This window comes from Sinocyclocheilus grahami, unplaced genomic scaffold (genome assembly GCF_001515645.1).
Source record: "Sinocyclocheilus grahami isolate Dianchi unplaced genomic scaffold, SAMN03320097.WGS_v1.1 scaffold1185.1, whole genome shotgun sequence".
NCBI lineage: Eukaryota > Metazoa > Chordata > Actinopteri > Cypriniformes > Cyprinidae > Sinocyclocheilus > Sinocyclocheilus grahami.
In genome coordinates, this window is record NW_015506364.1 from 369,496 (window position 1) to 383,680 (window position 14,185).

General features: G+C 37.7%; 1 pseudogene; it reads right to left on the minus strand.

Annotated features, from left to right (window-relative positions):
• The window catches only part of LOC107567728 (girdin-like), a 19,201-nt pseudogene extending 10,033 nt beyond the window's left edge, over positions 1-9,168 (minus strand).
• Between the last annotated feature and the right edge of the window lie 5,017 nt (positions 9,169-14,185).

Consider the following 14,185-nt stretch of genomic DNA (forward strand, 5'->3'; position numbering starts at 1 on the left):
CTTCGTCCACGGTGAAAGCCGATCCGGCGATCCACAGCGCAAAGTTGTTGTATTTCCTCAGCGACCAGCATGGATCAGCTCCAGGCATGACGAAGCAGATAACGTCCTCTTTTGGAAGGCCAAACAAAGTAGTTTCGCTTTCACAATGAAACACAGCGCCTTCACGACATGGCAACAATACTACAGTGAGAATAAAAGTTACGCCTTCTTTCTTTACGTGAACATTTGGGCGGCGTTATGGAAATCTTCCCATATAATGACGTAGACATGTGGTGGCGTGTTAGAACGAGCCATTTTAGGTAGGTGTGGTTGACTCTTAACTTTTATAAAGAACATCTATTTGGATTTGAGACTTTAGTCTTTGCAACTTTACAGATCTTCTTTATGCACCAAGAGCTTGTAACACTCCAAAGAGAAAGAAAAAATTGAAATCGCATCATATGACCCCTTTAAAATATGTTAGTGAAACATAAGTTTGGTAAACTGTTTTGGTCTTTCCCCATTCAAGCATGGCTACCAAATAAACTTGCTTTCAACTCACAGTTTTAAGATCCTGTCTTAGTTGCTGGTTTATCTTTGCCGATTCTTGTAGAGGGCAGCCATTCTCGCTTTCTTAATCTTCAGGGATTTCATTAGAGAAGACTCCAGCTCTGACTCCAACTGGTTACACTGACTGAGACTGGGAGAGAGAGAGTGATGGAGACAAAGACAAAGGTGGTCATTCGACATTTCTAAGGAATCTGACATTTAAAAGTATCACCTTGGGCTTCTCTGAATGTCTGCATACCCCTGGTCTACAGCCTCGTGATCTCCAATTCGTGTCTCCTGGTTTAGCCTCATCCTCTCTAGTTCATAAGTCAATTTTTCAAGATCAGATTCGTTCTGTTGCAATTTCAACCGTTGGTCCAGCAGCTCCTGGAGTGGAAAACAGTAAATTTGAGAAAAATAAGAGAACACTGAGAAAGTGTAATCATCTACAAAGCCTTTGCTGTAGTGGTAACCTCTCGTAATGTCATCAGCATCCTCTTATCCACTCCAGTCTGTTGAATCAGCTCCTGGTTTTCCTTCTCTAGCTCTTTGTTCTTGGCGCAGGCCTCACAAAGATAGTTAGCCTTTTTAACCAGGGTACGGTTCTCCTTCTCAAGGACTATCAACTTCAGGTTACTACTATCCAACGAGACCTCCTGGATCTTCACTTGCTGCCACAATCTCCGATTCTCCTTCTCCAGACAACTCCTATCTTGCTCCAAATCTCCATTCTCATGCACTAGACTTTGGTTTTCTATATCTACTTGTCCTTGGTTTTGGTTGAAATTGACTCGATGACTCTGGTTCTCAGTCTCCAATTCATGGACCTCAACTTCAAGACAAAGAAGATTGCCGTTAGTATTTTCCAAGGATATATGCAAATGTTCTGTGTCAAGAGAATGATTGCTGGTCTTCTGAGTCGGTGTGATAATTTGGCCATTGTGCATGTTGGTAAATGCTGGAGTAGATTTATGAGTCTTATAGTCCACTATGTCCATCCTCCCATTTTCCTCAATATGTTTAGATTCAGAGATGATCTCATTCAATGAACGACTGTTTCCTTGAAGTTCTTCCAGGGACTTCAACAACCTCTGGTTCTCTTTCTCCAGTTTCAGCAACCTGCTACATGTCATTTCAGTTACCTCTTGGCCCAAAGATTTCGACTCTGCAACCATAGACACATATTTTAGGTTTATTCACGTTTACAGTTTTTTGCAAGCTACCGTATGCTTCTATGTAACAGCAAGATCTTGGTTTCAAAGCAAGGTTTGGAGTAACATAGGGTCTTATTCAATGGCACAATGGTCCACAAGCATTACATTTTTAAGATGCCTTGTCAAATTGGCAGTGCTAATGTTTATATATACCTGAATTCTGTTGAGGGTTCTTGGCGAGTTCTAGCTCCCAGCCCAAACGCTTTGATTCTTCCATACTCCTTTTCTGAGAGAGCTCCAGTATGACGTTCCTTTCCAGCAGCTCCTCTATTCGCCTCCTGTCCACGGTTGTTTCCTAAAACACATTAGACAGCTGAATACACTGCACATACACTAAAGTTTGTTATTTTGAACTTTACATCCATCAAATAAAAATAAATAAATAAATAATAATAATTTTTTTGGGGGGCACCAAATCTGCATTTTAGAATGATATCTGAAAAAAATCATGTGACACTGAATACTGGAGTAATGATGCTAAAAATTCAGTTTTGCAAAAACATGAATTAAATTGCATTTTAAAATATATTAAAATATATTATATATTAAAGTTAAAGTTTTAAAGTTGTCATGTCTATAACATAAAAGCATATGTGATAAAGAATAAAAAAATAATGTAGCAAAATATAAATTGTGACAAAAGTGAAAGTTCATCATTGGAGCTTTAGATCAGCCATATATAAAAATATTTTATTTTTAGTACCTCTTGCTGGTGTCTTTTAACCTCAGCTTCCACACTGTCCAGGTCCTGCCTGCAGTCTAAAAGCTGTTCACTTTTCTCCTCTCTGTTGGGGCACAGGCGACAAGATGTTTGGAAGATTTAAAAGATTCAATACTCACACAGGTTCAGAGGAGTGATCAGGGTGCGAACTACGGGGGAGCTAGGCTCCCCCTAATAAGACATGGGCTTCCCAGAAAACGTGATTTGTGAAATTTTGGGGGGGTCTCAAAAAATATTGACAATGTGTTATTTTGATGTGCAATTTCAGTTTTGTGTAATGTGATCATCGTGGATTATTATGTGTAAAATTGCAAAAATATCATTCATTCATGCATGACGGCGATTTAAACCTAATTCACTTCAATAAAGATAACTATACATGCTATTCTTGTCATGAGCATCAAGGTGTGGGGGTGCTGTGGTGCAAATTCCACTCATGTTTAGTACATGTTAACTCAAAGATTCGTAGAAAAAATATAAACGTTGGGCTCTGGTCGATTCTGTGTTAAGGTAAGGCATGTTATTCGCAATTATGTGTTGTGGCTGGGTTGTTATAGGCCTGCGTGACTCTCGATGTCTTAGGCCTAATTGAATGGCGGAATTATGGTATTAATGCTATCAATGTGTCGATAATGTATAATAGGGTAAATAGTGATTTATCCTATATAGTGCTTGCATAAAGCAAGTAGTGCATACACTTGTAGCTGTTATGTATCTTTGTAATTCATTGTAAGCCCCCTTTTGAGGCACTCGCAAGCGCACGAAACCCCCACCCCCCACCCCCCCTTTATAAAAACAAAAACAAGTTGGCTCCCCCAAAGTCCACGGTATAGTTCGAACACTGGGAGTGATTAACATGTAATCACTTAATCAGAGAAGAAAAAGTATGCACAGAATCACACACCCAAACATGTGTGCAAATTAACATAAGTACGTGCAAAAAAAAATGCTAATATAACCACATGCAAATGTGTACACAAATGCACATCTACTACAAGCACACACAAGCTAACAAAGAGGCACAGCCTATGTTTGACATATCGATAAGGTAACAACAACAAAAAAAAATGTGCATATCTGCTTTTAGTTGCTACACAAAAATCAGAAAGGCAGTTATTTTAAAACCATTGTGATATTTTTTCTGCGTAGTGCTCTGTGTTTTTGCAAAAGTCAATATTGCATTTTTCACATCACACATTACATAATAATGTTTTAATTAAATTATTATTTTATGTTATTGTAAAATTACACCAGAAAGTAAGTATAATCACCTAAAAATTATTGTCCAAACTCTGTTATTTCATAGACCAGTATGTCGAGAATTTTCACTACAAAAGATGTTTTATCCCCAAATTAAACTGACTTTTGCTGAACTGAAGTCTGCTTCCTATAAATGATGATTGAAACATCACATATTCACTTTAAAACACTGAGAAAGCCATGCTGTTTTGTTTTGACATTAACACTCAAGTGCTGCTCAAGGACTACTCCAAAATAGACGCCCAAGAAAGCAGCAGTATGAGCAGTATTGTACAGCGGGTTTGAGGATGGATAGAAAAAACTGATGGATGGAAGGATGGATGGGTGGATGAGGGGGGTTGACTGTCTGTAGCATTACACTAAGAGGATCAAAGTAGGCCAGCAGAATAAGGACGGACTGTACCACTGTGCCCTGCACTGTGCAAGGGTCTATTTAATCTGGGGCAAGCTTCCTACATACATTTTACTGTAACCACAGAACTAGCTGATTAATCAGTGAACCTTTATTTATTATCAAATAAGTAAATCAATGAAAATAAGATAACATACATGCTTACATTTTATTTAAACTCTAGTATAGTGCAAATTATTATTAATTGCATAACATTGTTTGAAGTAATATGAGGTATAAATTGTTCAGCCATGAAATTCTACTCATGTTCTGATTGGTTAATTCAATTCAATGTTCCCAGCCAATCGGATTCATATACTCATTACTGTTTACCTATATAACCAGGACATATTCAATGAATGCTATGTCTGCGCGCTATGCGTGTCCTCATCTTAGCCCACCGCCTCCCCAGCACCACCTGCCTAGATCTGCTATGGGGGATCTTCTTCTCACTAGCAGCACCAGCATGTTTCCTTTTAAAGGGCACATCGGATGAACATTTGCCACAAGATGGCATCCTTTTTTAGGGTCTTCATGAAATGTCTGTAACATATTTTGCTTAAAAACACTCAATGGCTGTGTAAACAACACCCTTTTTGCCTTCAGCTCTGAAAAAAACAGCTCTGCTCACACCAACCCATTTTGGTGTATGTCTCTTTAAATTATAATGAGTTACTGCGCACCCCACCCCCTTCCGGGATTTCCACTAAAAATATGTGTCACAATACGCTGGAGCAAGGGAACGAGGAGATTTCACAAAACGAGAGTCTTTAATAATCCAACATGGAGACACAGAGCACAAGGATGACGTTCACAACAAGTATACCCGACAAAGGAAGACTGAACAAACCGGAACTTAAATACAAGGGATAGTTACTTAACACAGGTACACAGAATGACTAATTAACTAAACGAGGACAGGAACATGACCAAAAAAGGGAACACAGGAACAGAAACAGGGGCAAAACATAACAAAACAGGTCCATGATCCTGACACTCTGAGGCTGGAACTCTAAATAATGATTTGTGTTCGTCTGTGTTCATTTGTGTTTTAGTATGTTTTCCGCAAACTTTTGCCATGGCGTCAGAACAAGTACACCGCTGTCGCTTCAGAAAACAACAATGGCGGCTGAGTGCCGTAGGTGGAAACGTGCAGATTAATGGGCTGTAATATTATAATAAGAACCCCTTCCTATGTCAGAGGGGGAGAGAAATCTGATCGGCTCATTTTCTCACATGCTTGCAGAGAAAGGCTTACAAAACTAAACTTACTGGGTTTTTCTTTTTCACGTTTTCTGAGTTGGTAGATGCACCGGACACTCAATTATAGCACTTAAACATGGAAAAACTCCGGTTTTCATCCGATGAGCCCTTTCATTTTATGATCCGAGCGTTTAGCAGAAGCGAATCTACTTGCTCTGCAGCAGCAGCAGCAGCAGCAGAGTAGCAGATCTAGTCCACCAAGACCAAACCTACGCACATTCTATTAACATTAATAAAGCTTTTATAATCTATCCCGAGAGATGTCATGACTGAAATCATTTTGTACACTGGAAACTAAATATAGGCTTTCAATATTAATAAATAAATACAAATAAAAATGCTCAATTATGATAAAAAAATTTAAGAAATAAAAATATTTAATAAAAATATCATGAATGCTGACCAATGCATATGGCTGCCAATATATTGTCTATTTTTAACAGTTAATGACCCAGGAAATGGCTTGATTAGTGCAGCTTTCTATTCTGTGTCGACACAGTCTCTATTGAAACGGGAAGTTACAGTCATGAACCATGATTTTTTGCTTACTAAAATGATTGCAATGATATACCCCGATAAACGTACAAGTTTGATCATTCATCATATCTGTGCATGTGTAGATCCTTTTAGCGTGTGTGCATTAGCTCACAGGTCCTGTCTGAGGTGTTTGATCCTGGCTTTAGCGTCCATCAGCTCTAGTGCCAGATGCTGCTGGGATAAAGGGAGCCAGCTGCTGGCAGACTCTGTGAGGGAGGAGTCATCACCAAACACTACAGATTTCATCGACTCTTTCCCCTGCATCAACTCCACGATGGCCTACCAGCAGAGACAGAAAGAGTGAGAGGGGGCAGACGAGAAAATACATTTTTGGCTTGGTTTTGGCTTCACCCAATAGACATTTAAAGTCACATGCACTGGCTGTTTATCATTTTATGAACCGACTATTATTTATTTTCCTTCATACTGCAGCCAATAAACCTTTTTGAAATTGAACGATCATCTCCTAAAAAGGTGTGGAAGGGAATGAATTTTGTCACTTCTAAAAGACTTCTGAAGATACCTCAAATTGCCGGTCTCGCTGGCCCACTAATATTTTGAGATTAATGCTCATACTTCTGCAGAGATTTTCCCATTCCTCTGGACACAGACCCTCTATCCCCAACCAGTGCAGATCAAAGACGTTCTCCTGACAATGAGTCACCTGGAGTGCAAAAAAAATCAATCAGCATTTTGTATAGCTTTATACAATTACAAAAATGTGTATCATCTACATACTGCTCAATTCAAAACACCTCCTGGCAAGAAGGTGCATAATAGATAATATAAGTTACATGCTGCTGACAATCTGAAAACAAAAGGGTTTCTGATGTATTATCTTGTTAAGTTATTAAGACACTCATTATGCCTGTAGGTGGCTTCTTTCAGGCAGACATAATCCCCAACCAGTGCAGATCAAAGATGTTCTCCTGACAATGAGTCACCTGGAGTGCAAAAAAAATCAATCAGCATTTTGTATAGCTTTATACGATTACAAAAATGTGTATCATCTACATACTGCTCAATTCAAAACACCTCCTGGCAAGAAGGTGCATAATAGATAATAGAAGTTACATGCTGCTGACAATCTGAAAACAAAAGGGTTTCTGATGTATTATCTTGTTAAGTTATTAAGACACCATAATAAAAATGAGACGTGAATAAAATACACATGCATAAATAAACCACACACAAAAAAAAGAATAAATTGTATGTACAGGTGTGGTATAGATGGAATAAGTTGTAGAGATGTATTAGGGTTTAGGGTGATAAATAAGTATAAGGTTATTGCACATACTGTACTTTAATTGCACAATGGGAGAACATTAACTGTTCATGAGGTAGATTGCCTGGGGAAAGAAACTGTTCTTGTGCCTGGCTGTCCTGGTATTCGGTGCTCTGTAACGCCGACCAGATGGCAAAAGTTCAAAAAGGAGATGGCTTGGATGTGATGGATCCAGAGTGATTTTCTGAGCCCTTTTCCTCACTCTGGATGTATACAGTTCTTGGAGGGTAGGCAGGGGAGCACCAATAATCCTTTTAGCAGTCCGAACCATCTCTGTAGTCTTCTGATGTCTGATTTTGTAGCTGAACCAAACCAGACAGTTATTGAAGTGCACAGAACAGACTCGATGACGGCTGAGTAGAACTGTTTCAGCAGCTCCTGTGGCAGGTTGAATTTCCTCAGCTGGCGAAGGAAGTACAAACTCTGCTGGGCCTTTTTAACAGTGGAGTCAATGTGAGTGTCCCACTTCAGGTCCTGAGAGATGGTGGTGCCCAGGAACCTGAATGACTCCACTGTCGTTACAATTTTTGGTCAATGTAATGCATCCTTGCTAAAGTATACAAAAAATCTTACCGACTCCAAACGTTTGAACGGGAAATACTGTCAATCAAAACAAACGCCTCTCGATATGTACACATTTTATTCTGAAGAAAGATATTGTATTATAATTAAAACTCCTGAAACCATAAGCGTAAACTGTCCAGGGGGACATAAAGGGAGAGTTGGAAAGGACAGGAAAGTATTTAAAGGAGTAAGTAAAATTTAAATTACACACAGCAGCTTTATGATTTCTGTAAGAGCTCCTGAAGGATTAGATTCAAGCTACTGGAACTATTGTGCATTTTCTGAGAATCGTTTTTTTTTTTAAAGAGCTGACGTACCATAGACCTGGTTCCTGCCCAGCAGCAGCACATTGGGAGGAGGCATCATAATCAGCTGACGCAGGGTCTCCTACAGAAAATAGGATGCAAAATCAGAAACAAGAGATGAGATACACAGAATATTGCAGCTCTGAGTTTTATTAAAGAGCAAAAACAACCCAAGCTGCCATCAGTTTCTTTGCATTCAGCCATTTTAAGCAGTAAATTACAAGTAGGACCGGGGACTGGGGCAATTGTTTAGAGACGTCTCAAAGAGTTCAGGAAACTTGTGTGCAGGCCCATGGGGGATGGTTTAAATCAAGACAATTATTAAACTTTGATGTGGTGCTTCAGATGAACTTGAATGTTGTGGTCACCATCTTCTGCAATCTTATTAATGTGTAAAAAAAAAAGAAAAAGGAGAACACATTAAAAGTCCAATGCAGAGGTAATTCAAGAAGTTAGATTACACAGCACTCACTAAAAGATTTATAAGTCCTTCTTAAAAAGCCACATAACCAGACAACCACAATGTTTGTGAACATTCATTACAGAGCATTTCAGCTTAAATCAGCATGACGATGTATATTATTAATTATGAAAAAGCATTATTTAATAATTTATCCTTGTGGAAGGCAGACGTCCCAGAATGTCCAGGGCTTTTTAATGTTTAAGTTTTGTTAACACAAATCAACAAGGCCTTGTATGGTTGGGCTTACTTTGCCTGTCACTTTTCCATATGGGAATTCGTTAATGACAATTCTTCTTAGGCAAGATCGTTTTCAGTTTCGCTGAAAAATCAGTGATTGAACGCTCTGAATTTCCTCAGGCTAACAAAACTCAAGGGAAGATAAGTCAATTCCAAAGATTCAAGATGCTGAGTACAAACAGCTCTGCTACATGGCACAATATTTTAAATTAACTTTGCATTTAGATTTGCAAAATGTGTCACCTTAAGAAAACACATGGTTTTACAAAGCCACAATTTCCACCAAAAAACAAAAACAAAAAAAACAAGTGAAAATGAAGCAACAGGAAAGAATTGCATTATTGGCTTGTCTGTTTTTTTAGGGTACTTTCATTACTTTGACCGCTTTAGCCGGCACCATAAGAGACAGGACTCATGGGATGTAAAATGGGTCATTTTCCAGCTTTGCTCCGGGCCATTGCTGTTTCCTAGCTACTGATTACACAGTTGTTGGCTTGGCGTGCTGATATCTAGGCCAGCCTCTTTGAGGGGAGCTTGTAGGTCTGATGGCGAGGCTATTTCCCCACGGACAGATGTGCAGGATGCAGGGTGGATAGCAGGAACTTTAGGGTATGACTTCAAATCCTGCCCTTCCACCTAGAGGGCCTCCTTTTGAGAATACGCAGAATCCAGTATATTAAAAAGGAAACTTCACATTGAACTTGCACGCAGCAAAAACATATTTGAAAGAATGACTTGGGTTATACATGAACTTTTTTCTCTGCTTTGCAGAAGACAAGGGTATAGACAGCAAATGTACAGCCCGCTTTTAAGCGGTCTTGGTTTTGGTAGTGTTTTTCTCTTTCATAAATTTCTAAAGATTCTTCAATATATAGCCTTGAAACACTATCTCAGAGATGAATCACGACATTGCAACCACTGATTCAAAGCAAATAAATAAATAAAACCAATTTAGAAAAAATGGGGAACCAATGCACAATACTGTGTATTTACCTTTTTTATTAGCTGTAAGTCATTGATTGAATCTAATCTTTTTTCTATTATAATGTTAGTCTCGTGTAGCCAGACCTGAAGGTCTGGAATCTATGGCAGCTTTCATTGGCCAAGGCCCACCCATAAGGCCATTTGACCGACATGTCAAATAACCAATCACAGTTCGTTTCGTTCATTGTCACATTTCGGGGTGTGGAAATGTCGCCACAATAACAGACCGGTGTGTAAAACTCTCGGACGTATTTTAAAGATTCTATCCCGCAAACTTTAAATATTTCACATACTTTTGAAAATCCAACGTTTAGTTGATCCTGATAAGCGCTCGTCGTCACAGTTGTAAACACGACGGCTTTCTTTTTTTCATGAGGGGCTTTGGCATCACGGCATCTTTGTTTTCAGGTGGAATGTTAAAGAACGCGACACGCATGTCTACCGGAAATCCTGTATAATTCAACCAATCCAACGACGACTTCGAAACTCCTGAAGTGTTTCCACTTTTGTCTGCCATAGGCATCAGACGTTTAGCCAACAGTCCGTGGGCGTGACGTCTGAGGCTGAGACTACTGCGAAGATGACGAGTCATCAGCTTCAACTTCACGGCTGACACTGACTCAGCAAACTCTTGACATGAAACCCCATCTTACCGAGAAATATCTTCTATATCAGGTTTTGAGCTCTCTGGCGGATGTCATTGTTCACTTTGTTTAAACCTTGAACAGTCCCTTTGGGATTTCTGTGAAAAAAAAGACATGAATTTAATGTTTCTGTGGGAACTGGAAACTGATAGAATTTTACATATGAACACAGCACAGCAGTCTTTTTAGTACACGTTCTTTCAAAGAAATGTAAAATTTACTGACCCGCATTTTTCAATGGCACTCAGTATGTCCTAAAAAAATGTATTGTAAAAGATGAGATCAATAAAAACCTCAACTACTCTACATTCAAACAGAATGCTTACTATACTGAGTTGAGTGCTCAGATTCTATAACTGTGTGCAAAATGCAAATGGATACTTACATTTGATTCATGACCTTGTTCAAGAATATGCCATCCACTAATTTAGTGTATTCATAGAGCATGTTCCTGTCTCTGTCACCTAGCTGACAAAATGTCTTAACCTTTGGAACACAGATATATATGAGAAGTTAAAATGACATGTCATGAAGTGACAGCAGTGTGACATGCTCTTTAAACAACAATTTTCTATGTAAACAAGCAGTTGTGTTGCATTGTGAGAATGAGACATCATATTGAGAAACTAAATGGAATATTCTTAGTTTTAAACACTCATTAATCACACCGTAGAGAACTGCACAAATATAATTATCAGTGAAGACTGAGCTGGTCGCCACACTTCATTTGAGTGAATACAAAAGTGATTTTATATATATAGAAAGCATATTAAATGAAAGTAAAGTGTCTACTTTAATGTTTCAAATAACATTTGATAAAATGAAGTCAATATATGGGTAAAATACTGCTCCATCGTCATTCAGCGTAACAGACATATTTATGAAGATTGAAACCACATACTTATTCTGACTTATACTTATTAAAATATTTAAAAGAAAAAACTAAATATAAAGATGCAAACATTTGTTTTGATGCTTGACGACCCTTTTTCGTCTTTCACTATTTACACACACACACACACACACACACTACAAGATTTTTATTTTTAAACAGTAAGATTTTTAAAGTTTTTTTTAAATAATTCTCTTCTGCTCACAAAGTCTGCATTTATTTGATCCAAAATACAGCAAAAGCAGTAATATTGTGAAATATTTTTACTATTTAAAATAGCTGCTTTCTATTTGAATATATTTTAAAATGTAATTTATTCCTGTACTAAAAAGCAGATTTTTTAGCATCATTCCTCCAGTCTTCAGTGTCACATGATCCTTCAGAAATCATTCGATGCAAACATTTGTTTTGATGCTTGACGACCCTTTTTCGTCTTTCACTATTTACACACACACACACACACACACACTACCAGTCAAAAGTTTTTAAACAGTAAGATTTTTAAAGTTTTTTTTAAATAATTCTCTTCTGCTCACAAAGTCTGCATTTATTTGATCCAAAATACAGCAAAAGCAGTAATATTGTGAAATATTTTTACTATTTAAAATAGCTGCTTTCTATTTGAATATATTTTAAAATGTAATTTATTCCTGTACTAAAAAGCAGATTTTTTAGCATCATTCCTCCAGTCTTCAGTGTCACATGATCCTTCAGAAATCATTCTAATATGCTGATTTTCTGCTCAAAAAACATTGATTATTATTATTAATAATAATAATAATTAAAACAGTTGAGTAAATTTTTTTCTGGATTCTTTGATGAATAGAAATATCCAAAGATCAGCATTTATCTGAAATAAAAAGATTTTGTAACAATTATTGAAATTAATACTTTTATTTAGCAGGGATACTTTAAATTGATCAAACGTGATGATAAAGACTAAGATGATAAAGATTTATATTTCAGATAAATGCTGTTCTTCTGAACTTTCTATTCATCAAAGAAACCTGAAAAAATTATACTCTGCTGTTTTCGACATAATAATAAATGTTTTTTTTTTTAGCAGAATATCATCATATTAGAATGATTTCTGAAGTATCATGTGACACTGAAGACTGGAGCTTTGATGCAAAAAAAATCAGCTTTGAAATCACAGAAATAAACTACATTTTAAAATATATTCAAAAAGAAAGCAGTTATTTAAAATCGTAAAAATGTTTCAACAATATTACTACTTTTGCTGTATTTTGGATCAAATAAATGCAGGCTTGGTGAGCGGAAGATAATTCTTTAAAAACACTGATATTGATATATTAAAAAATATATATCTGCACGCGCGCACACACACAAAATATTTATACACATCCATTTTTTTTGTCAGTCTATCAGAGTTCGTCAGTTGTCATGACAAACATAAAGCTGATCTTCCACAGAGATAACTGTTATGCTGGCTCAGATGCTCTGACACATTGATACAATGTTGCTATGTTCTGCATGTAACAAACAAACAAAACTGCAACTTACTCAAGTGACAAGAGGGCCGCTCATGAACTGCTCTAATATGACTGGAATCTCACCCTCCATATTAATATTACACGATGAGTGAGATTTACTAATCAGAAAGCTCTTGGAAGTAACAAAAAATCCATATAAATCCAGCACTGGCGGTTTACTCTTCTCCATAAGCAGCTAAGCAGAGGAAATATAGCTGCATCACTGAACAAGGGAAAAATCTGCAGTTCACAGCGATGCGATGCAGGATTTCATATTCATGCAGCTCGTTCCTCATCACCAACAAACTGGTATCTGTTATTAGATTGAAAATAAACGCAGAATGTTGCCTTTTAAATGTTCCATCAGGACTGCAGCATCCCGGTCAGACATCACACCGAAACTACAGTGCGCCTGAAGAAGGGTGTTCACTGCTGGAGCTCCATCCTCACTTACTAGTGCATGTGAACTTTTAAAGTAAAAACCACCAGCAATTACTTTTACATTTAGTCAAAACTAACAAAAGAGCAACAATATATATAAGTGCAAAGGACAATACATATATTATAAACACACAAAGAAAAACAAGTAGATAGAACATTTAAAAAAAAATAGAAAGCTAGTGCTTGTTTTTTGTTGTTTTTTTAAATAAAAAAAGATGATAAATATAGATCAAGTAGAATTAAAATAGATAAAGTGTCAGAGTCAGAGGGTCAAATAAAGGTGGAACAGATGTGTTTTTAGTCGTTTCTTGAAGATGGCTAAGGACTCAGCTGCTCGGATTGAGTTGGGCAGGTCATTCCACCAGGAGGGAACAGTAGTGGAAAAAGTCAGTGAAAGTGATTTTGTGCCTCTTTGAGATGGCACAATAATACGCTGTTCACTTGCAGAACGCAAGCTTCTAGTGTTACAGGGCTGACAAGACGTGTGGATCCATGTGCAAGCTTTATTCTGAACAGAAGACAGAGACATGGTCATAACAGGCAGGGTCAAACAATGGCAAACAGGTATATGGCGAGCAAAACACAAGAATAGTCCTAGGGCTAGCGTAGGTCGACGATCGGCAGACAGAATCACAGGGGCAAGACTAGAGGTATAAATCAAGGGAGACAGGCAAAGATCAGAACCGAGAAAACTGACAAGGCAAAACGGGAAGGAAACAGGAACTAGGAAAACTAACAGGCTAAGCAATACTCGGCAGTGAATGGTAGTTTAAGTGAGTGTTATATAGGGAGTGAGTGATGTGAAACAGCTGTGTGCAATCAGTGAAAACAGCTGTGTGCAATCTGTGCTGAGTGCAATCAGTGCAATGAATGATGGGATATGTAGTCCGGGGTGCTATGCAACAGTTTGTGTTGTGCGAGAGTCAATGTAAAGGAAAGGGTGACCTCTGGTGGTGAATAAAC